Raw genomic sequence first — 25,334 nt, forward strand, 5'->3', positions numbered from 1 at the left:
CAACTCCTCTCTCTTTCACCATTTTTCTCCTTCTCCATAATGGTGACTCCATTCTTCCAGTTACTCAGGCCAAAATCTTGAAGTCAGCCTGGATTCTTCCCTTTTTCTCACATCCTGCATCCACGCCATTAGCAAACCCTGCTGACTCCACTTTCTAAGCAGCTCCAAAATCAAACCACTTCTTATCACTTCCCCTGTCTCCATCACCTTGTGCCTGGGCTGCTGTGGCACCTCCTAATTGATCTTCCTGCTTCCTTCTGATTTTGTCTCCCCACTCCCAGTCTATTGTTAACATAGCAGCCGGAGTGATCAAATTAGATCATATTGTTTTTCTGCTGACAACCTTCCCATAACTTTCTAGCTCACTTAGAGCAGAAACCAAAGTCGTTATGATACAAGGCCCACAGACTCTGCCTCCCGTCACTGCTAGCACTACCATTTTTTATTTTTTATATTTTTTAGACAAAGTCTCGCTTTTGTTTCCCAGGCTGGAGTGCAATGGCATGATCTTGGTTCACCGCAACCTGTGCCTCCTGGGTTCAAGCGATTCCCCTGCCTCAGCCTCCCAAGTAGCTGGGATTAGAGGCGCCTGCCACCATGCCCGGCTAATTTTTGTATTTTTGGTAGAGATGGGGTTTCACCATGTTGGCCAGGCTGGTCTCGAACTCCTGACCTCAGGCCATCCGCCTGCCTCTGCCTTCCAAAGTGCTGAGATTACAGGTGTAAGCCACCGCACCTGGCCAACACCACCTCTTATTTCCCACTGGCTTTGCTCTTTCCACTCTAGCCTCACCCATCAATCCTCCTTGACCACCCTGCCCCTGCCCGCTGGTCTCCTCACCATCTCTTGGACACACCAAGGATGTCAGCACCTTTGCACTCACTGTCCCCTCTACATAGAACCCTGTTTCCCCACTGCTGAATTCCTCGGTTCCTTCATGTCTGCTCTTCACTGTCACCTTTTCGATTTGGCCTCCCTGGTCCCACCATATGGAAGGGCAAAGACTTTCCCCCACCCCCAGCACTCTATCCTCTGTACCCTGCTCAGTGCATTCTCCTTACTTGGCACAGAGTGCCACCTGACTCATGGTGTGTTTGACTGCTTGTTGTCTGTCTTCCTAACCTAGATTGTAAGTGCCACCAGGGTAGTGTCCCTGCCCACACACTGGTGCACAATACATAGTAATTGGATTATGGAATGAATGGAAGTTGAAGGGGGGAATAGGGTCCAGCTAATTAGAGAAACACAGAGGGTAGGTTCAGACCACAAAAGGATGTTCTCAGGGGGAATATTTTAGTGGGGAAGGCAAGAAATACACGGGTAGAATCGGAGAGTTCTCATGATGGAAAGGCAGGGCTGGCTCTGAAGTCAGGACTCCTTCCATGAAAACGAAGCCGCCATTCTGAGCCTTAGTCCCCTTATCTGCAAAATGAGGATGGGAGTGTCCTGCTTCCCCTGGTTATTGTGAGGCTCACATGGGATGGTGCTGGCATGAGGCCTAACGTGTGGTGGGGACTCAGGAGGGTTGGCTGGGCTTGAATTGGGCCCCTGGCATGGGCCGAGTCCCCCTGTGCCCTCCCAAGTGGAACTGAGGCTGAATATCAGCCACCATTTGCTTCTTGCAGAACTAATTAGATCATGGAAACCCATCTCAGGTGAGGGGAAGGGTCCATAGGAGTAAACAGTTGCAGGACTTGAAATCAAAGTGCATTAAAGAAGGAAACAATGGGGCTGGGAGTGAGGCAGAAGGCACAGTCAACCTGTTGGGGGCTGGGTGGGGACTTTCCAGGCTCTGCCTGTAGCCACAGGAAGGAGCAACCCTAAGGGAAAACAAGTGGTGATGTATTTCTGTATTCAGAACACTGACATTGCTCCAGAAAAAAATGAGAGGAGATTATGCAGGAAGAGAATTGAGTCTGTCAGGAGCTTCAAGAAAGAAAGAAAAAAAAAAAAGACGTAGAAAGGAGCTGTTTGTTGCTCTTTGTTCAGGTTTTTATCTCAAGAGTCTGTTTATAAAAATGTTCTCTCTTGGCCAGCCTCTTTCACTGCAGCCTGGATGCTCTGCCCCCATCCCCTCCCCACCTTGCTCTTGTTTGAGTTAAAGCTCTTTCCTTGATTAAATAATGAATAAAAGCTCTTCTCAAGCCTGACTTTGCTGGTCCTAGGGAGAAATTACAGATATATGTACATACATATACATGCAAAATAGCCTGAGATAAAGAGGCTTGGAGTAAACAGGTTTCTGGTTGTTGTTTTTTTCTTTTAAAGAAATGTTATTCATAAGCTACACTCACAAACAACACAAATTTAAACTAGGGCAAATCAGCCTAAGTGCAGCTAAATAGTTTGACTTAATAAAGCTCTTGGATATAAAAGCATTTATTTTCATTTAAAATTATGATATTATTATTATTATTATTATTTTTGAGACTGAGTTTCGCTCTTGTTGCCCAGGCTGAAGTGCAATGGTGCCATCTTGGCCCACCGCAACCTCTACCTCCTGGGTTCAAGCGATTTTCCTACCTCAGCCTCCTGAGTAGCTGGGATTACAGGCATGAACCACCACACCTGGCTAATTTTGTATTTTTAGTAGACACGGGTTTTCTCCATCTTGGTCAGGCTGGTCTCGAACTCCCGACCACAGGTGATCTGCCCGCCTTGGCCTCCCAAAGTTCTAATGATATTTAATTTTTAAAATGGGTTGGGACTTTCTCCTCTAGGGTTGCTCTTTCAGGCAGGTACTGAGCTATGTTTATTATTGTCTGTACTTGGCAGGATTATCCAATTTGTAACCAATGTTTTCATTCGGCTTTCTTTCTCAAGGCTCATCAATTAAGGCAAAACTATTTGCAGTGCACCATCTGAACAACCATTATATCTTCAGTCCAGAGGACTGGCCTTGCCCATTTTCTCCCTGCCCACCCCACTCTCCACATGTTAAACCTCTCTAATTGTATCCTACAGCTGTAAAAAGGAGGAATGGTACTCCCAGCTGGCCCACCCATTTACCTCATTTACCTGTGGGGGCTTTACCCTTTTATCTGTTCTAGATTGGTCTCTTAAATTTTGAAAAAAAGAAAAATACTACAGGAAGGCTCATTTAATGGCATAAAATGAGCAAATCGTGTACAGATTTCTGAGCCTAGTTCATTCATGTTTAGTTACAGATTGGTTAAGAGTATTTGTAAATTCACAGAGGATCTTGCAGCCAGGAGACTAAATAAAAGCATAATCCTGAAATAATGCAAGACTTGTTCCTATGCACATATTGGCCAATATTCATCTATCTATCTATCCATCCATCCAACAATTATGTATTCAGTGACTATAGTGTATAGGCCCTGGGAACACAGAGATAAGTAAAACAGTACCAGGCTCCTTGAGGAGCCTGAAGTCTAGTAAGGAAGACAGATATCAATCCAACAATCATCCTAATGAACAAATAATAATGAACTTAGGAAAATGTTCTGAAGGAAAGGAACATGGTTTAATAAAACATATTACTGGAATGGGGTCAAAAAAGATTTCTCTGAAAAATTAATGCTTGAAAGGGATCAAGACAATGAGTAGGACTCAAATAAGGAAGAATGAAGAATGTAGGGGTACATTCTAGACGGAGGGGTTTAAGGAGCATAGGGAATTTGAGCAAGAAAGTAAATGAGGCTGGAACTCAGACAGCAACACAAGAGTGATGAATGACAAGCCTAGAAGAATAGATTCAAACTGTACTAATTATCTATTTCTGCATAACAAATTTCCCTAGAATTTAGCACCTTAAAACAATAAACATTTATTATCTCATAGTTTCTGTGATTGTGGAGCAGCTTAGCTGTGCAGTTCTGATTCAGGGCCTCTCTTGAAGTTGCAGTCAAGACACTGGCAAGAGCTGCCATAATCTGCAGGCTTATTTGGGACCACAGAATCTATGTACAGGATCTCTCACTTACATGACTGTAGGCAGGAGGCTTCCGTCCTCACCACGTGGACTCTCCACTGCGCTCCTTGAGAGTTCTCATGACATGGCAGCTGGCTTCCCCAAGAGCAAGGGATCCAAAAAGGAGAGCAAGTGGAAGCTCTAATTCCTTTTATGTCCTAATCTGGAAGTTACACCTTATCCCTTCTGCCATGTTCTACTTGTTAGAGGGGAGCCAGTAAGTGCAGCCCACACCCAAGGGGAGAAGAATCAGCTCCACCTTTTGAAGGGGGAGTGTCAAAAATTCATGGACATATTTTAAAACCACCACAAAAGCCAAGAGGATGTTATAGCTTTGCTGAGATGTGTTTGTTTACCAGGGCTGCCATAATAAAGTTCTACAGACTGAGTGGCTTAAACCATAGATATTTACTTTCTCATGGTACTGGAGGCTAGAAGTCTGAGATCAAGGGTCAGCAGGGTTGGTTTCTTTGAGGCCCCTCTCCTTGGATTGTAGATGTCTTCTTCTCACTGTGTCCACACATGGCCTTCTCTGCCTGACTGTGCCCTAATCTCTTCTTATAAGAACATCAGCTGTAGGGGATTAGGGCCCACTCTAATGTTCTCACTTTAACTTAATTGTCTCATTAAAGTCCCTATCTCCAAATAAGATCACATTCCAAGTACTGGGCAGGGTAGGGTTTCAACATATGATTTTGAGAACACAGTTGAGCCCATAAGGATTTTGGTATTTATTCTTAGAGCAACAGAAAAGTACTAGAGTAATTTAAGCATAGGGGTGGCACTATTTGCATTTAGAATTTCCTGTGGTTGCAATGTGGGATCTGATTGGACAGGAAACAGTGAAATTCAAAAATTTATTTACTTGGATGCAAAATCGATAGGACTTTGGATAGATTGAATATGAGGGGCAAGAACAAGGGAGGTCAGTGATGATGCTTGGATTTCTGGCTTGAGCCACTGAATGGTTGTGACGTTTTATCTCTAGTGAGATAAAGAATGATGGAACAGGTCCAGGTTCAGAAGTGATAGCAGGAAGACCATGAATTTGTTCTGATTGTGGGGTGTTGAAGAGCCTAGAGGTCAACCAAGTAGGGATATCCCTTGAGATACTGTATGGTACTTTGTCGTAAGACTGAGAGGAAAAGTCTGGACTGTAAATATTAGACTCTGAGCCATTGGCAGAGAGGTGGTGTCTGAAGAGAGGACATGGGTAAAACTGGACAGAAATACAACATGAATAAGAAGAGAAAGGATCCTGGGGCTAAGCCTCAAAGAACTCTGGTACATACAAACATTGGATTTTGAAGGCTTATTCTTCTATTTTTTACATATACTGAATTTAAAGGCATTCCTCAGCTAAGTCTTCCTAGAATTTGATGTTATATATATGAATAAGTTAGGGGCAAGAGAGCAGTTGAAATGTACTCCAGCATGGTCCATGATTTTATTGTACAGAAGCTTATTGCCCATCATCCCTAGTGCTGGACACATGGAAGGAGGCTGGCTTCTCCATTTCATGCATTGTATACGCATTGCTGGAAATGAGATCAAATCAGATGAGATTGGGTGCATTCAGGGTGGTGGGGCTGTAGACGTGAGATTAAATCAAAACATTCTCAGTCCTATGTGGCAAATTTTAGAACAGTCACCCATAGAACACAGTGTTTGCCTCATCCTCATCCCTCTTGTGACTCAGGAATGGCCAGGAGAAGAGGCATTGTGAATGACAGCGTACAGATGGGCTCCTGGGAAACCTAAGAGGAGGGAGGGAAATTAATCATCCAAGTCTCCTTGGATAACCACATTTCCCACATGTGGCACAGGGGATAATCTATGGAGATGGGGCTCTAGGGCCCTGGCAAACAGGTAAACAGATCATCTTAGAGGAGGATTTCTGTCGGGAGACAATTTGTGTTCCTAAACTAGGATGGTTAATTTGATGTCACACGTGATCGAGTACCTTCTCTGTGTCCCACACACGTGTAGTACAGGTTACAAGAGAGACAGGCGGATGATGGAGGGTGTTTGAGAAATAAAAGAGAAGTGAGAAGTGTGGCCACTCCAACCTCAGAGACTCCTGGAGAGATAACAGAAAGCAAGCTGGGAAAATGTGTGATGATGCAGTACTTAGGACGCATCATACTTTGGGAAATAAGTCTCTTTGTTTCAAAGACCGTGCCCTCATTACCTCTAACATTCTATATAGTTTACAACTGTTTATCATGTTTGTAGTTTACTGTCTGTGTCCTGTCACTTAAATAACTTCACAAGTACAGAGGTCTGTGTCTGTTTTCCTCAATGGCATATTGCAAGCACCTGAAACAGTGCCTGCACAGAGTAGATGTTCAATCAATATTTGTTGGATGAATGAATGAGTGAACATTCTTCCCAATTCTGTGAAGCAGGACTGATATGGTTCTCCCTGCATGTGGTGTTGGCTCCCTGCATAGGTCCTCACCAGTTCACATAACAATGTGTAATAAATAATCCCTCTTTACCCTATTTGTCTGCACACCTTGAAGGAAGGTAAGGCCTATCCTAGGGCCTGTGAAGTTCATAACACTTCTTCCCAAGTCTCCCACTGCTCCTTTCATGAGACCTTCCTCTTCTCTCCCTCATTAGTGGACCCATTCAGGGAAATAACTCCTCTGGCCACCTCTCCACTGCTTACTCCTGCTTAGCCCTCAGTGAGACTGATCTTTGCTCATGGAGTTCTCTCAACTGTGCTTGGGAAAATGAGCTTACTTGTTTATAGCTGCAAAATTAAAGGCTTTATTCTTTGAGTGTGCAAATTTCAGACCCAAAGCAGATGGAAAGATAGGTGAAGGGAACTTGAGGCACTCTCCAATTATAATTAACTGTTGCTGGGGCAGATGCCACGCACAAATATATTTGGTCCATCTTGGAAGCATGTGACAAGAACCAGTAAATTCCCAGATGGCCCCTGTGCCTCTTCTCTGGAGGTCCAGCCAGCGCCATGTCTAGCTGCACAAGACCACGTCCCAAGCATTGCCAGGGGCAGAGAGACAGGTCTTTTTCCAGTCCTGGAGTGTCCCGACCCAGACCATGTTTTCACTGGCTCTCCTCAATGGCCCCTGTTCTTGCATGCATCTGCCCCAAGGTTAATTGGCATCTAATTTCATTTTATCCCTCTTATTCCCTTTCCTGACACCCACAGATACATTTTGCTCCATTTGTTGTTACTTCCACCTCTGGTAATAGCATTTTGACCGTGAAGTATGTCATGGGAACCCAACTACTTTGCCAATGCAAAGTGCAAAATTGAACCTAATTAAGAATGAAAATTAATTATATATGAAATAATTTCTGAGGGATTGTAGAGATGAATGTGAATATTCTTCTCAAGGAAGCCCCTCAGAGGAGGTGAGACTTGGATGAGTCTTGATACAGGAGTTGGAGCCGTTTCAGGATGGCATGGGATAGCCCCCCTGAAATGGAATGCATGTGGGAATATCACACGATGGGTTTAGCAGCTAGGGAGAGAATGAGCCTGAAGAAAAAGGTTTGTGTTGGAGAATAGAGCAAAAATAAGAAATCTGATTACTCTCCACAGCTGCAGGCTGCCTGTCTGTCAGCTAAGCTAACAGGCTTCCCCTGATCTGAGCATTGAAACCGACAAAGAGATTAATAAACCAAGTTCGGGGCTGAAAAAGGACAGGACCTACCAAGAGCTCAGTCAGTATCTGTTTGAGGCTCTGAAGCTGATTTTTAGGGCATGGAAAGAAGGGGCTGGGTCTGACTTGTTAAGGAACACAGCAGGTGGAGAGACCAGATATTTCACTTTTGAGTAGCCTCTCTGTGCCTCAGCGGTCCCATCTACAATTTGAAGAGAATAACAATATCTCCTTTTTAGGATTGTTGTGGGAATCAAAGTTAGTTGAAACGTAGGAAACTCTTACAACTGTGCCTGTCACATAACAAGTTCTTCGTTGTTACTACTACTACCTTCCTCTTCCTCTTATAATTATCATCATCATATTACTATTTTGAAACCGTTGATCTCTCTACTTCCTTGATATCACTTCCTCTAGGTTTTCTTCCTACCTGTGGCCTGCATTTCCCAGTCTGCTCTGCAGAGCCCCCTTGTTCTGCTCTGCTGCTGGGTGTTAAGGTGTGGATAGGACTGGATGTCCTTCTCAGCTGCATGCTGTCTATGGTGCTATCCAACTACTTACTATAGAGATGTTTAATTAACATCTCAAGTTTAAAATGACCCCAAAGAACTCTTGACTTCCTGTGTCAAACATCCCAACAAATTCTTCGTCCAACACTCTCCACTCTCCATTTTAACAAATGCTACCATGACTCACCAAGTTGATTGGTTACCAAACCTGGAAGGTTTCCTTGATTTGCCATTCTGCTTCACACCTCATATTCAATCCATCAGCCAGCCTCATGTATCTTATTTCCTAAATCTATTTAGAACGTGTTCAATCTTCTCTCCTCCTTCAGTGACTTCCATCCTTCCCTCAGCTGCCATCACAATAGTCTCCTAACTCACTCCACCTGTTTCTCTTTTGTTCCACTCCAATACTTCTCCGTGCAAAGCCAGAGGGAATACTAAATAATTACATCAGATCAAGTCCAGCGACTTGTTATCACAATCAAACTTAAACCCGAATGGCTCCCCTGGCACTTAGGCCAGGAGGATCCAGTCCTGCCTAGCTCTGCACCACCTCGCCACCTCTCATCCTCCCAGCTGCTCTGCTGCAGCCACACAGGTCTTCCCTCCCATCCTCAAACCCACCCGGCTTATTCCCGCCTGGGGGCTGAGCTGTGTCTTCTGAGAGTCATTTGGAATGCTCCTTCTTGCTATTTATGACTCAGTGTGAATGTCACCTTCTCAAGAGGACTTTCCTGGCCACCCCATCTAGAAGTAGCCACTCCATCACTCACTCTCACATTGGTCTATTATAATTGCTTTGCACCCTCATCGCCAGATCATATTTTTTTGTTTAAACATTTGTTGATTCTCTTATGATGTCCAGACACTGAAGCGGAGACCTCATCTGTCTTTGTCACTTCAATACTTCAGAGCCTATAACAGTACCCTACGCGTAGTAGGTACTCAAATCAAAATTTATTATGTTTATTGAGTTATAAAGATCCATGGCAATGTAATAGAATAAAAAGACATAGCTTTGGCCCAGATCTAAGCCAAAACCCTGGTTCTTCCTATATGAACTTGTAACTTTGCCTGTAAACCTGCTTACAGCTGTGTGACCTTGAATTTGCTTACCAACACTGAGCCTTGACTTATCCATTTGTTAAATAGCAGTATCATTATCTTACTTAATGTTGTGACAATTACATGAAACAATGAGTCATGGAAAATACTGTGTGTTCCTATTATGGATTCGCCACAAATTTTACCTATTAGTGTTGAGCCTCTGGGTAGTAACGGAAACCGAGGCCTCAGGTATTGGAGAAAAGGACTTAGTGAGAAAGAAACCCTCTGCCTGTAGATTGAACAAGCACAGTGAAAGAGAGAAAACGCAGCCTGCAGTCTTCCCTCACCCCTCCCTGCCTGGCCACCCTGTTACAATGCTGCTGTTGGCAGTGCCATTAAAATGTACATAAATATTGGTGCATTCTAATGGGATGGCATCAAGACCAATAAAGGCAATGAGAGGCAAGGTTATTGATGCCTGTCTGAGGGCCTCCACGGGACCCAAGCCAAGGCTGTAACAAGGATCCAGAAGTTGCATCAGGCCAATTGATTCTCTATCACCCCAGGAAGACACGCATTCAGGGGAGCTGGCAGCCTGGCCAGCCATAGCCTGCGTTAATGAAAACATGCAAATGGCCCTGCTCCCAGCATCATTTCCCTCCCTGGAATCTTTCAGGCCTCCAATCTAAGAGGTAGTTGGCACCTTGGATTTATATAGACAAAAACAATGGGGAAAAAAACCAGGGCAGATTAAGGTATTCGGCCATGCTACCTGGTGTCCCCGTGGAAAGAGGGGCTCTTTGTGACATGTTTTCGCGAGCAGGGAGGTGATGAAGAGGCAGTGTGTCACTGCCTGGGGTCCCTCTGGGTGGCCAAGATGTTGCATAGTAGCCTGGTGAAGGACAAAGAGTCCTACGCAGAAGCCAGGAGAAGATTCCAGACTCAGGCCTCTGGTCCTCTCTGGGCTTCATATGAGCCATCAGTGGGAGGATTTCTGATGTGGTCCCACAGAGACAACCAGGGCATTGAGGCTTGCAGGGTGCCAATAACTCTAGTTACCTGTGTGCTTGCCATCTCCTCACTAGACTGGGAGCCCCCTGAGGTCAGTGACTGTGTTTTATTCATTTACGGATTCCCAGAGCACAACACAGTGCCAAGTATGCAGAGGTCACTGCATAATGTTTGCTGAGTGAATGACTTTGACAATGCTGTCTCTGGCTTCTATCATAAAAGACATGGCCTTGGCCTTGCAGCATGGAAGAAACTCTCTGAGAGGGCAGAAAGATGAGAATGGAAGTGACTTACAGAGAACTGGCTCATGGGTAGGGAGTTTTGGGAAAAACAAACAGAAACTTATGGCCTAGTCCTCACTGCACTCTGACTTTACCAAACAAAGTCACATGTTGCTTCTGAATTCTGCTAAATCCAGCCAGCTTTAGGGATTGTTAGTCGCAAAGGCAAGGCCTCTCCGGCACCCCCACCACGCCAATTGCATCCTCGTTTCCTTCCTTTCTAACTTGTCCCACTGCCCTCTGCTTCCTGGGTTACTCAGTGGACAAAACAGAACAAAACTGGGGTCTGCAGCATTTGGGGCCTGCAACAGACTCAGTCATTCTCTTCCTAATTTGTTCATTCATTCATTTGCTCAACTAATGTTCATTTAACATCTGCTTTGCTCCAGGCACAGAAATTTCCTGGGCAGTCACAACAAAAGGGAATAGCAAGCCTCATCACAGTTATTTAGAAAGCTCACTGCCTCCTTTCTTCCTGGCCTCTTCTTAAGGCAGGGCTGATTCTGAAGTGCTCATTCTCAAGTCTGCAATGCTAATGAAAAGCACAGGAGCTGCAGATAGGCTTGTCTGCCACAGCCCCCCCGGGACCAGGGCTCCTCCCTGTACCCAGCCTAGAATGCTCTGGAACCTTGGCACTCAGCAGAGCTGAGGGCTCATTTGGCACAAGGCATCCAGGGGCCTAGTTATTGAAATATCAAAGGTGTTCATTAGAAGTCAGTTTCCTCTATGTGAGATGCTTGTTCTCCCAACGTGTTCCCAAGGAGGCTGGGGAGAAGGGGAGTATAGCGCTCTGGCCCATCTAGTTTAATTTATAACTTATGTCACAGCAGCAATTAGTATGTATTGTTTACATTCCTTCTTAACACTTTCCCTGAATCCCTGGGTGTTTGAGATGGCTGGTGTATTCACGCCCAGCTTGCTGGAAGATTGGAGCATATTCTAGGGGAGGGGAGGGTGTGGTGGGGGGCGCTAACAGTAGAAGATGGGGAGGGCCAGGCAGTCTTCAGCCTGAGCCATATGGGATACATCTTGCTTGAAGCATGTGATCCTGACAGGAGCATCTGCCTCACATTGTAGCTCATGTTTTCTCGGTGTGGGGAGCAGAGGACTTCATCATGAATTCAGTCCCCTTCATTGTCTTTTGAAAAGAAAAGAAGGCACATGGGAGATGAGACTGGGCATGAGCTAGCTCAGCACACCACCTCTCTTCTTCATTTCGGGGTTAACTATGTCTAGAAAGGTTTAGAATGGGGAAGAGGCAAGCTTGAAGTTTCTGGGAGAAAGAAAATGAAAGGAAGGGACCGAACATGTTGCTTTGTTTTGAATGCTATGTTCTTTCTATTATAGCATGCTTCCTTTCTGTGGGTGCAAAGAATTGATAGGACTAATGTAAACTGAATATTTGGAAAAATAAGCCTTTATAAGAAGACCGTAATGCAGGGGTAAAGGCAGGGGCTGGAGACAGAGTAAACAGAGGTTTCTTAGAGAGACTTAGAGGGCACAAAGAGGGCTCTAAAAGACAAGAAAAGTGAGAGAGAAGAGAGGTGAGATGGTGCTTGTCAGTGGAAATGATAATGTTGTCCTTTCTCCTCTGGCCAGAGCTCAGTGGAGGGAGGCAGGATGGGCATCAGTGGAGAGGAAAGGGAGGCACCAGAGCAGGCAGAGCTGAGCCCAGGAGGACTCTGACTAAGCGTTAGCTCGTGCCATGGTGCCTTGGGAATGTCTGGGGCTAAGCATAGATGCAACTGTGCTCCTGAGTCTTTCCTGCCCTCTCAAGGAAAATAATCTAGAATTCCTAGCAATTCCACTATTGGTTATCTACCTAAAGGAAAAGAAATAATTTTATCAAAAAGACACCTGCACTCATATATTTATCACAGCATTCATTATCCGCAGTAGCAAAGTCATGGAATTAACTTAAGTGTCCATCAACGGTGGATTGGATAAAGAAGATGTAGGATATATATACCATGGAATACTATGCAGCCATAAAAAGAATGAAGTCATGTTCTTTGCAGCAACATGGATGTAGCTGGAGGTCATTATCCTAAGTGAAATAGCGCAGAAACAGAAAATCAAATAACACATGTTCTCACTTATAAGTGGGAACAAAACAATTGGTACAAATGGGACGTAAAGATGGAAACGATAGACACTGGGGACTCCAAAAGAGCGGGGATGGAGGAGACAAGCGTTGAAAAACTACCCATTGGGTACTATGTTTACTATTTGGGTGATGAGCTCACTCTAAGCATTATGAAATGTACCCAGCATTACAAACTATACCCAAGTAACAAATCTGCACACGTACCCCAGAATCTATAATAAAATAAAATAAGAATCCATGGTGGTAGGCAAAGGGAATGAGTTTTGCAAACTAAGACTGGCCAGGAACTCTGTCTATATGTGGTCTTCAAATTAATGTTTGGTGTGAGTATTACTAGTGTTCTCTGACATATCTAATGACTCTGTGTTGAATGTGGTTTGTCTTCTATTTTAGATTTTCCAAGGTGATTGAAGAAGCAGGAGTGATAGGTGGTATACCATGAAAATAGTTCTCAGTTTTATCAGGAAATGAAATTGGTGGAATTAACCAGCCAGAGATTACTAGAAAGTGGCCTTTAGTGTGGCCTATAAATGAGTGTTCAGTAAGTATTGTTTGAATACATGAATAACTGTTAGCTGGTGAAGCAAATCATGGCAAATAAAAAACTTATGATTTTTTCCTTCTTGAAAAACACTCTGTGTGTGTGCATGTGTGTGTGCACACGCGTGTGTGTGTGTGCAATCAAAATTCAGATCCAGTCTCACGCCTGGTGGTAGAAAGCTTCTTGAGAAAGGAGCCATAATGCTTGTAATTCTACTGTTGAATAGTAACATTTTTTAAAGCCACTTCTCTCATTTCTTCAGGTCCAAATGAAATCTCTGAGCAACACATGAGACCAACAGTGTCAGGGGACTTAAAAAAAAAAAAAAAAAAGAAAAGAAAAGAAAAGAAAGACAGTTAATAGAAAAAAAAATGGTTTGCTTGAGTCAAAAAGGAATAAAAGGCAAATGTTAGCTATTTCTCAATGAAATAATTATGAGATTTTGCAGAGGGAGATTTTTGGGAGGATGATTTGGGACCTGAGAAAACTAGGTAGAAGGCTGATGTAGGGAAGGGCTGATGGTCACTTGGACATACTTAATATGATGATGCCTCTAATCCCAGGGTATAGACTTTGACTTTTTTTTTCCTTTAAAGGCGACAAATTGAATCAAGCCAGACACACCTTCTTATCCTGCTCCTTCATGCCAAGGACACCCATTTGAGAGAATATTGGCCAGGATTCATGGTCATGGGCAGAATGCAACTCATGGGCCCAACAGAGGCCAAATCCATGAACTTAACCTTATCCCCACAGTTCTCTAACCGGTGAAATTGACTAGCCAGAGATTGCTGGGAGAGTGGCCTTTAACGTGACCTGACATCAGTGTGCAATGAGTATTGTTTGAATATGTGAATGAACTGTTAGCTGGAGAAGCAAATCATGGTACAGAAAGGTCACAGGTCAGTTATTGGATTTGTGATTTATTCATAAGGAGATGATTGCTGAAGTTTCAAGTCTTTTCCTTGACTACGTAGGAAAAAGCAAGCCTGAAGTAAATTGAAGATCAATTACTGAGGAATGGAAAGGTGAAAAGAACTCAGAAGCAATTCAGAGAGAGCAAAGTGAGGAAAATCCAGAGAATAAGGGGCCCCAGAATTCCAGGAGGAAGGGCTATCCAAAATGTGGAAAGTATTGAAGAATGGAGGAGAATGAAGAGTCAGATCTAATGTAACTTAGAGGGGAAGAACCAAGCCACCTTGATGAAAAAAGGAAATAGGAAAAGCCAGAAAGGAAGGGTTAGATGTCTAAAATGAACGTAGCCTTAACTGATTTGGGGTTTCCCAATGTTCTAAGGAAGAGGAGTGTGTGGAGTTGAGCTACATCAATAAAGGGGCTTCCATGAGGAAAGCACTTTGGGAAATCCTAGGTTAAACGATGATAAACAGAGTTCTTTCCCATAGACTTCAGAGCCTTTAATATGATCATGTATACTGTCAACCTCCATAAGGAAAATGCATTACTGGCATTTTCTGAACCTAGCTAACTATAGAGCACTCTTTTTCATGGAGCATTTGATAGAGAAGGTATTCAAAGAACATACTTCAGAAATGTTCAATATGCATCATTCATACTGGGTCTCTTTGGATTGTGGCAGGGTGGTGTGGCAGGAAAATTATTTTAAGAAGGAATGGAAATTTTACAGTCCTAGCCTTTGTCACCCACCACCTGTGTAACTTTGATGAGTTATACCACTTCTCTGGGCTTTAGTTTGCTCATGTGTCAATTACAGTGAGCTAGAGGATGTTGATGTCTACTAGATTTTAGGTTTTATAGTCCTAATTGATGCCCTTTGAATATTGAAATCATGTGAAAATTATAGGATAGATGGATGAAACCCATTCCTCACTCAATTAATTTTTTGTCCTCCTCTCTAAACTGTAAGATCTGGGAGGGTAGGCTCTGTATCTATTTTGTGCACCCTCATAACTGTAGCACCTAACACAGGGCCTGAGACACAGTAGAAGTTCAATATATTTTGTTGAATGAACAGATGAGTGGCTTCATATTTGATGAGCCATCATGTTATGCCTGTCAGAAAAGAAGATGGAGCGCTAACATCCCAGACCTCAGCCTTCCTCCAGTGACTGAGTCAGTCTGGTGCACACCTCCAGCACAGAGGTGCCACAAGGACATTCTCCCTAACAGTGCAGCCAAGCATCAGAGTCCATAGGAAGTCTGCACCTCTGGGTTCCTGAATCCCACTTTGGCTGGAGTCTCCCAGCTCTCGGACCAGGCTGGCTCCCTTCCCACCTTGGGACTGGTTCCCACAGTCACTCTCCTGTTGGTGTATGGGCACGAAAGCTCACAAATTGCTTTCTCACAGGACCAGAGCTGCCTGAAAGCAGAACTGACTGCTTCATTGTCAGCTACTGCAGACTTGGTGGCTGGCAGTGAGAATCTATTTTCTCTCACTAAATTAATCACTGTTGGAAGCTGATCTCCTGGGGTTTCCTCAAACACACCCTCATATGCTCTCACAGCTTTTCCCTCTTTCCTCATCTGTCCTTTCCTTGCCCTCCCTTCCCCCTCCCACTGCAGGTGTTTGGGCTGAGGTGGGAGACAGCCTGACAGGTGCTGGCATGGAAACCACACAGGTCCCTGTGGATGTCCAGCCTGGGCTGGGGAAAGAAGATAGGGCACATCTGCCTGCCTTGTGCTGAAGGGGCATAGGCAGATGAAGCAGCTTAGAAGTTCCACCTGCCAGACTCACCCTTGGCCAATTTAGACATTTTCAGAGCCTCTTTTGGAGAAGGATGGTGGTGGAATCACTCCTTAAGAAAAATTTTTCCAGTAAAAGCAGCTCTGACTTAGAGATTGTGGGGTTGGTCACATCCAGACTACATTTGATCAGTATTGGTAACATGTTACCACCTGCTGCCTGTAAAGACATTAACCTGATTTTTCTAGGACAAGCCTTTGTTATCTTTCTTGATTAGATCTCTGTGAGTATTTCTTTAATCTATTTCTTTAATCTCGTAAGGAAATAAGCTGTGTGTGTGTGTGTTATGTGTGTGCACGCACAATTAGTAAGGAAAGAAGGGCATGGAAGCTGGCTCTAAGCAGATCCTCTTTGGGATCTTTTGACCAGTGCGCGAAGTCATTCAAGTGGACAGGGAGAGAAAAGGGGAAGCAGGAAGAACTGTCACAGGCCCCCAGACTACAGTCAAGTTGGTGCCAGTCCTTGCCCCGGAGTGCCCATTGTTTCTGGGAACATCTGTCCAGGGGTAGTTTGAGTCATGTTGCAAAATAGTGGGAGTCCCCACTATTTTGTGGACTTTCCTGGCTCTAGCTACACACAGAATACTTCCTTTCTGCAGGAGTAAGATCTTAGACTTTGGATGTCTGAAAAGGGAAATCACACCATTCCAGCACCCATGTAGAGTGCATGTGGGGTCCCAGGGGTGGAGGGTGCCATTCTCTTGCAACTCTCTTATTGCCATAAGAGTTTGTGAGGAGGTTCTTTGGTACAACCCAGTTCTGCTTCCACCTAAAGTCCAAGCACTCCATGACTGAGGCAGGAAGGGAGTGGAACTGACATCCGTCTCAGGGCAGGCACCTTTCAGAAGGCTGGTCCTCTCCGTCAGAGTCTTGGGATTATGCTATAATCATAAGGCATAATCATAAGGATAGTCTCACCTGAGCCCAGCATTCCATCCCACAGGGGCAGAAGATGGTGGGAGTCAGGCCTTCCAGTGGACTGAATATAAAGTAGAATCTGAAATGAAAATAATCCATGCTCCTTAAGAGAACCTGCGGTAGATTTAAATATGGAAAGAGTGGAGGCTCTGGAGGCTGCACACTGACTGTCTGACTGTAAGAGGAACTTGCCTCTCTGAGCGGTGTCTCTGCCTAGAACACAGGGATCGTCACACCTGCTCCATAGGGTCATCGTGAGGATTTAGGAGCTCATGAATGTAAGCACCTGGGCCCGGAGAAGCTCACAGTAAGTGATAGCTATGATTATAATATCCATAACCACAAGTGAGCATAGGCAGTTAGTAATTAGTACATTGTAACTTTTTCAGAGGGTCCTTATGTTTGTTGCTTCAGGCTCAATTCCAACACCATCAGCCTGGTTAAGTAAATGTGGGGATTGAAGATACTGGATGCCTGCATTTTTCTCAGGATTAAAACCATTCTTAGGCTGTTGAGCTCTTAACTGATTCAGGAACCATCTCTGATGACCAAGTGCCATTCACGGAGCATCATCTACTCTGCAAGGCACTGCTCTCAAGCTGGCTGTGTCTCCTGCATGAGCAGCAGCTCCTTTCGTGGGGGTGGGGGAGCAGATGGAGAAGTTATCCTTCCTCCCTCAGACCCCCATTTCACCCTGAGAGCATGGAGCCAGATTCAGGTGGTGGGTGGAGACTCCAAAAGAACAAGCTTCTGGCCCCTTCCCACCTTTCTCCTTCTATCCCGCCCCATCCCCACTCCTGCGCCCAGCCCTTCCCTCTGCAGTTGCTCAGTCTCTGATTCTGCTCACCGACATCTCTGCACCTTGCTTATGGAGTGCATCACCTCTCCCATGGGTGTACAGGTGGAGACGTAGTTACAGAGGAAGTCATTTCCTAGAGTCTCATATCAGTTTAGGAAGAATAAAACACAAGCCATCCCTGGAGGGCGGGAGAGAGGAAAGAGCATGCTGAGTGAGAGATGGCGGATTTAATCTGAGTGAGAGATGGCGGATTTTCTCTTCCTGGGCTTTATGGAAGAAGGATCAATGGGGCAAACCGCAGCACCTGCCTACAGATGGAGCTACCTCCGCACTCCTCGCTCCTGCTCTCTTTGCTGCAAGCATAGTTTGCCTCTTTGGTTTCCTGCTCCTCTGGGTCCCGCTGGCATCCCCAGCAAGCCAGTCTTGCCTCCCACCTCGCTGCTTTAGAGTCTATGTGACTTTGATCTGTGTCTCCTTTCTCCTTCTCTTTCTCTTTCTGGGCTCGGCTTCCTCACTTGGCCTGCTGCACTGATGCCTTGTTGGGAGCTGTTCTTTCCTCCTCAGCTCCATCACTCACAATGAAAAGTGTGCCTACTAAAATTAATAGACTTGTAAATAAAAGGCGGCTCACCCTTGGCCTTTGCTTCTCCCTGCCTCCCTTCTTCCTGTCCCTTTTTATTTGTTTGTACTCACCAACCTGTCTGCACCTGGAGCCCTCGAAGGACCTTCCTATGTGCCAGGCACTGCTCTAGGTGCTTTCATACAATACTAGAGGCAGTACTAATATCATCCCCATTTGCACAGGGGGAAACAACTGAGGTTCAGAGTGGTTCCAACTTCCCAAGTGTCACACCACTAGAAACTGGTAGCACCAAGATTCCTACCCAGTCTTGGTCCAGAGTTAATACTCTGAATACCACATAAAGTGGCTTCTTTATACCATGACAAATGCAAGGCAAGCAATGCTGTGCTTTTGTTTGCAGACACATTGCTACTCAGTCCTTACACTCAGACCCCACGTGCTCACAGCACCCCTTTATCCCTCACTGTCATCTCTGTGTTAGTCCCCCCTGCCCTGTCCCCATCCCTTGTTGCACCTCTTTTGTACCTTAGCATGCTTTCTGACCCCTCGAGGCTCTGTCTCTGTCCCTCTTGCATTTCCCCAGTCTTCGAGCTTCACTTCAAGCTGTCTGCCTCTGTATGTTTCTCCTTTTAATTTCCTTCATCTCTCTCCTCCCATGGCACGCAGTGTTCAGCTGTCATCCTGCCAGCATCTCTTCTCTATGTCTCTGTCAATATCTCTTTCTCTCACTTCCCCTTTCCCATCTTAACACACTCCTGCCTTTCTCAGTCCCTCTCTGCCATGCTTCTCTTTTGTCTCCCTCTCTTGTTTCTTTCGTGGCCCCATTTATTACTTTAGGGCTCAACCAAGAGCATCTCTGTCTGTCTCTGCCTCCCCGCCCTGCCCCCTCTCCCTTTTCTGAGACTCTCAGCTGCAGATGGGAACCATGTTCAATCCAAGCCCTGTTCCTTGCCAAAGAATAACAATGAACTCAGGAACCACAGAGGCACAAGAAAGAACAGCTCTGTATTTCAAGAGACATTGCGATCTCTTGGGACAAAATGACTTCTTTGCTTTATAAACTGTGGGGCTGGGGAGTGCCCTGCATACAGATGGAGCAGCTGGCTGGTTGTTGGCTTCAGTTGGGGGTCTACATGGTTCTCAGCTAGTGCCTCCTCTCAAAACCAAGTCCAGGCTGTAGTTAGGTGGAGGCTACATGATCATGGGGAAGCTCTGTCTTCCCTCAAGGCCCTCGGCAGACAGAAGCACAGTACTCAGAGGACCTCTGGATTTGATGGCTGGCAGTGACCATGAATTATCTCACTGGCACTCCTATCTCTCAGGCAGATGAAACAGAAGCCAGGGCAATGGAATTATTTGAGCCAAACAGAATCCAGGCCTTACTCTCCCTCTCTTCAGCCTTGCTCCTCCATGCTGCCATCTGGAACATTGCTTTGATAGCAGGGAGCCATGCAGGCTCTCAGTCTCCCCTGTGGCCTTCTCATGGACAGTCTTGAGTGGCCTGTCCCTCACATTTGCTCAAGCCTGGCCTCTTCCAAGAAACCTTTGATTAATACAACCTCCCTTGAATCCCTCCTTTCCTCAGTAGCTTGTCTTTTGTAGCTTGCTGGTGATGGTATGTGATATAATCTTTGTAGCTAGGGGGATAGCACTTCATGATAGAATGGACAGGTACTAGATATTTTGTGTACCCAATTGAACTGTAAGTATTTTGAGGACAGGGATCAGGTCTTCTATTAATGTTGTCTCTCTCCCTTCTCTAGCTGCTACTTTTATTATTATTATTATTATACTTTATGTTCTAGGGTACATGTGCACAACATGCAGGTTTGTTACATATGTATACATGTGCCATGTTGGTGTGCTACACCCGTTAACTCGTCATTTACATTAGGTATATCTCCTAATGCTATCCCTCCCCCCGCCTCCCCACAATAGGCCCCGGTGTGTGATGTTCCCCTTCCTGTGTCCAAGTGATCTCATTGTTCAATTCCCACCTATGAGTGAGAACATTCGGTGTTTGGTTTTCTGTTCTTGTGATAGTTTGCTGAGAATGATGGTTTCCAGCTTCATCCATGTCCCTACAAAGGACACAAACTCATCCTTTTTTATGGTTGCGTAGTATTCCATGGTGTATATGTGCTACATTTTCTTAATCCAGTCTGTAATTGATGGACATTTGGGTTGGTTTCAAGTCTTTGCTATTGTGAATAGTGCCGCAATAAACATATGTGTGCATGTGTCTTTATAGCAGCATGCTTTATAATCCTTTGGGTATATACCAAGTAATGGGATGACTGAGTCAAATGGTATTTCAAGTTCTAGATCCTTAAGGAATCGCCACACTGTCTTCCACAATGGTTGAACTAGTTTACAGTCCCACCAACAGTGTAAAAGTGTTCCTGTTTCTCCACATCCTCTCCAGCATCTGTTGTTTCCTGACTTTTTAATGATAATGATTGCCATTCTAACTGGTGTGAGATGGTATCTCATTGTGGTTTTGATTTGCATTTCTCTGATGGCTAGTGAGATGAGCATTTTTTCACGTGTCTGTTGGCTGCATAAATGTCTTCTTTTGAGAAATGTCTGTTCATATCCTTTGCCCACTTTTTGATGGGGTTGTTTGTTTTTTTCTTGTAAATTTGTTTGAGTTCTTTGTAGGTTCTGGATATTAGCCCTTTGTCAGATGAGAGCTTCTGCACAGCAAAAGAAACTACCATCAGAGTGAACAGGCAACCTACACAATGGGAGAAAATTTTTGCAATCTACTCATCTAGCTGCTATGTTAGCATCAAACACTCAGTCGGTGTTTAGTAAATATGGTCTATGGCCCAGAGGGCTTGCATCTGGATGGAAATTTGGACATTTCTCGCTGGTGCCCCAGCTGTCTGGCCCAGGAGCCTGCCCCATGGCACAGGGAGAATGTATAAAGTCTAGGAAGCTTCAGAGAGGGAAAGTAGAGCCTGAGTGATGATGCAGCTTTGCTCCGAAGCACCCACTAGGCCCATCTAAGAAAGATTGCAAAAAGTCCTCCCATACTTTACCCTGACCCCTAAGGGTAAACTTTATCAATAGTAAAATATAGAGAATTCACTGGAAAATCTTTTCTTAAGCCCTCCTGCAAGTCAGAAGCTGCTTTTTGTAAACTGTTTGTCCCACTTCTGGCAGAACTGTGCCCACCTGACTCGGAGATTTCCTGGCAGTGTGGACGGACACAGGTTTGGAAGCAGGGTAGAACCGAATTGCTCTCCAGAAGTGGCAGGGAGCACAGCCAGTCACCCCGACTGATCACAGCTTTCCACTTGTACTCTGATGGTGCAGATGATCTTGCCTGAAGGGTATCTCCTAGTCTCTGCCAGAAGGGCAGGACCACAGGCCCTGGGGATTCTCTGTCTCTCCTCCCTGACCACTATGGCTTCCCACTTGGTCTTCCTGTCTCTGCCAAGCCCTTTGGTTTTAGGCCTCTTTGTTTTGCTTATTTAGCTGTCAGTGTCATCTCTGCCTCTGGACTTTGTCTTTGAGATCTCTTTGGTCAATGCCTTGCAGCTGCAAGCTAGCCCACTCCTCGATACAGCTCCTTGGACTATGGGTCAGAGGAAGGATATCTGGCCAGAGGAAGCAGATGGGGGAGGTGGGCAGAGCAGGGAATCAGGACTATCTCAGCACTGTGTCCTCCAGAGGAGACTCCTTTCTGTGAAATGAGGAATGACGAGAAGGTAGCTAAGCCTGCAGACTGGACCCTGTGACTGGGAGGGCATGAGATAAAGTGGTGGTTTTCAAACATGGCTGTGTATTTTTTAACAATACAGATGCTAGGGCCCTCCTCTGGAGATGTGAATTCAGTAGGTATAGGGTAGGGCAAGGAAACTTGTGTGCTTAACACGTGCCCCCTCTACTCACCCACTAGGCAGACCTATATCAGGGGAGCACAAAATTACACTATTCCACCTCAGCCCACCTTCCAGGGGGACTGTTACTCAACACCACCTCCCTCATCCTTAGGAAGGGATGCTGTTTCTAGGATGGCTGAGGGTAAGAAACAGGAAATTTTGTGTACTGGACTGGGGTTGGGGAAATAATGAAAAGAATTGCTATGATATAACCCAATCACAGATGCCACAAACTAACTTATAATTGATGCCCATTAGGAACAGCTTTTTCTTTATGATTGTCTAGAACAGAATGAACATTTGACAGTGCCTAATGCACTTCTCGGTAGGAAAGCACTCATTCCTGCTGGCACTTACTCCTAGCCCCCTGGCTTCTCTTTCCTCTCTCTGTCACTCTTGATCTTCCTTCTTCTCTACTTAATAAAAAACACCTTTCATTTCAGTAGCCCTTTGCCATTTTCAAACCTCTTTCCTATCTATTATTTCTTTCCAACAAGAATCTAGCGAGGTGTGCAGAGGTTTTTAATTCCCAGTTAATAGATGAAGTTCAAAATGTATACTGCCTTGGCTAAGGTCACTGCACCAGGAAGTGGTAAACATGGCTTTGTTCCAGCCCGAGCCTACCCCTGCCACAACTCTGTCTCTCCTTGCCCCTTCTCTCCATCTTCATCTCCTCCCTGCCGGCCTTGGCTTTTCCTCCTGGTAAAGAGTTGTCAGGGAAGCAATTGCTGAGAGGTTTTCTAATGCGGGGAAAGGCCTGTGATGTTGTCGATGTTGTTGTGAAAGGGTCCCTGCTTTGGTGCCCAGCCCTGGGAGGGAGTGATGTGCCCTGATGGGAGGTTCCCTTGTGGGGATGAGTTTTTCTTCCTGTGGCTACTTCCAGAAAGCAAAGTCACAAAATAACGGAGGATCACTTTGCCTCACCCAACCAAAGAGAGACAGCAGTGCCCAGGAGCAGAAACACGAGGAGGCAATGAAGGGAAATCTAAGAAAGTTGCTTAGAGGCCACAGGGGAGGTAGAGGTAGAAGAAGACACCCAGGAAACCCTCACTGAATGCACTCTGGCCACAATTGTTGACATACTCCCCTCAGTTTTGCATGCCAGCACAGCATGCCGTCTGGCAGTTAAGGAACAGCAGTGCAGTTATGTTCCAGTTATACTCCAGCTCTTCTTTCTTCAGCCTGTCTTAATACTTCTTGCCAATGAAGAGTAGCCCAGCAAGGGAGAAGTAGAAAAAGCATTCCCTTGGGATTGCACACACTGAACCCCCAATCCTATCTCGGCTACTTATTTTCTGAGTGGCCTCAGGTGTGACTGGTCACTTACCCTCTGAGCCTCAGTCCTTTCACCTGGAAAATAGGAACAATGCTTGCCTCCTCTTAGTGTCGCAGGAGGGTTAAGTGAGGTCCTGTGTAGAAGAGCTAGCTCTTGTTTGAGATCAAGGAGTTCTGGGTCCTTCTTGTGGCTCCAATTCTAACTAGCTCCATGTGCAGGAGAGTCCCATGGTTCTTTGTGGCATTTGTATTCAAGAGTTCCATATATGTGAAAGCTTCTGAGAATAGTAAATGCCCATACCAAGGTAAGGAATAATTATCAACTAGGAGTAGACAAGTGGAGAAAGAAGGGAGAAATAGGATTTTTTCCCTTCCTGGCTGCTTTTCCTCTTTTCTAGCCTTTTTGGTTGTTGCTGGTGAGTCTTCTGGCATTTCCAGCCGTGATCCTCATCCCCAGTCCCTTTTCAGTCCTATGGGGAGACCTTTCCTCTGTTTCAGTTCCGATGAGAGTTCTGCCAGCTGTCCCAACTCTGCACACACAGCCAGGTCTGCATGGCCTGCTCCGCTTGCTGGTCTCAACACTCACCAGGTTAGCTGGGAGGTGCCCTGGCCTCTCTCTGGAGGGACAGTTAAAGTGAGGGCTTCAGCTGGCTCGGAGCTGAGTATGGAGGTGGTGAGGTGCGCACTGGGGAAAAAGCCCTCTTGCCTCCAGAAGCTGATGCTCAAGGGGCTTGGCTTTTCCCTTTCCTGAGACAAAAGGTAGCTCAATCCCACCCACCTGCCTCTCAGGTTTGCCTTGGGGATTAATGCAGACAATTGGTAGCTGAGCCCTGGTGAGATATCAAGTGCCTGGAAACTGTTAAATCACAGCTTTCTTGCCCTAATCTTATCACCTGCCATTAAGGATCGGAATATGAAAGCTGTACATTTGTAAAGCTCAGCGCAGTGCCTGCACTGTGCTGCAACAGAGAGAAACTCAAAATAGTTCTTCTTCCCCAGCAGTTACTATGGCACCATGCATATTAGGGATTAACATTTCCCCCCACCACTGCCTTTGAAAGGTAACCCTGACACTGAGCCCTCCCTTTTGCATCCTCCCCACAGTCAGGTGTGATGTTGATAGCATCCAGTGTGTCCAGGGCATCTTTCATTGCCCAGAGTCACAGAACACCAGCCCAGTGTCCTCCCACAGGTCCCCTTCCCATCCCTGTACATGGAGCTACCTGCCAGAATGAAAGTGACAGTTGTCTAATAGCTATGCCCCATCCTACCCAGAAAGCAGACACTTAGACCGCAGGAGGAGAGTGGGAGGTTCCTGCTTAGGTAGCAGCAAGGCTAAGGAAGAGATAAGCTTTTCTTGTAGACAGAAGGGGTCCCATGTTCAGGTCACGTACCTATGAAGGATGTGCAGATATGCTCCATGTGTATTTCTCTGCTGGTAACTCCATCTGTGTGTACACCTTATGTGCATGTGTGTGCATTTCTGCTGTGTGGAACCACCGTGATACCTGTATGGTTGAAGTGTACAGCATACACGTATGAGCGTGTTTACACTGCACACTCACGTAATGCAATTGTGTGTGTATGCACCTGTGTAGTTAAGGGGAGTGATGAATGCAATATTTGTGCTCACACTGCTGTCTGCCATGACAATGGGGTTCCACAAAGGGTTACAGGGCCCACTGGCTCTGGGTTGGCAGTGCCAAGCCGTGCTACCCTCTGTGAGGCAGGTTCATAACGAGGCTTGTAATACTCAGCAGTTATCCATAGAGCTTTAGAGGATCCACAAAGCCCGTTCGTTCAGGCATTGCTAACAAGCCAGCGGCGACAAGCCGACGTGCACAATGGGACAGAGTGAGAAGCTAAGAGAGGTCCTTGTCTGCCTGGCTGCTCTGCAACTTGCCAACATTTTGCTTCTGTCTTGCAAACTTAATGCAATCTTTCTACATTATGTGTCAGAGTCCCCACCTCACACTGAACAAAAAATAAGCTCTATAGTCATTTTGCAACTCCAACCACCCCCATCTTCCCAAATCCTGCTACCCCTTCTCCTGGCTTTCCCTTCTTTTTTTCTGCACT

The 25,334-nt window shown here is 45.5% G+C and overlaps 2 protein-coding genes across 9 annotated transcripts in view; both read left to right on the forward strand.

Moving 5' to 3' along the window:
- Window positions 1–25,334, forward strand: part of MRPS14 (mitochondrial ribosomal protein S14) — an 868,813-nt gene that overhangs the window by 193,994 nt on the left and 649,485 nt on the right. The window contains exon 1 of one of the 7 annotated variants that reach the window (XM_050767450.1): window positions 1,217–1,220. The exons of the other annotated variants lie outside the window; for them this stretch is intronic. The gene's annotated coding sequence lies outside the window, so the exon portion shown is untranslated. Of the gene's footprint in view, window positions 1–1,216; window positions 1,221–25,334 lie in introns of those variants that run through there. 7 annotated transcript variants of the gene reach the window in all.
- The window catches only part of TNR (tenascin R), a 427,004-nt gene that overhangs the window by 45,273 nt on the left and 356,397 nt on the right, over window positions 1–25,334 (forward strand). The gene's annotated exons all lie outside the window — the stretch shown is intronic.

The sequence above is a fragment of the Macaca thibetana genome, chromosome 1 (genome assembly GCF_024542745.1).
Source record: "Macaca thibetana thibetana isolate TM-01 chromosome 1, ASM2454274v1, whole genome shotgun sequence".
Taxonomy (NCBI): Eukaryota; Metazoa; Chordata; class Mammalia; order Primates; family Cercopithecidae; genus Macaca; species Macaca thibetana.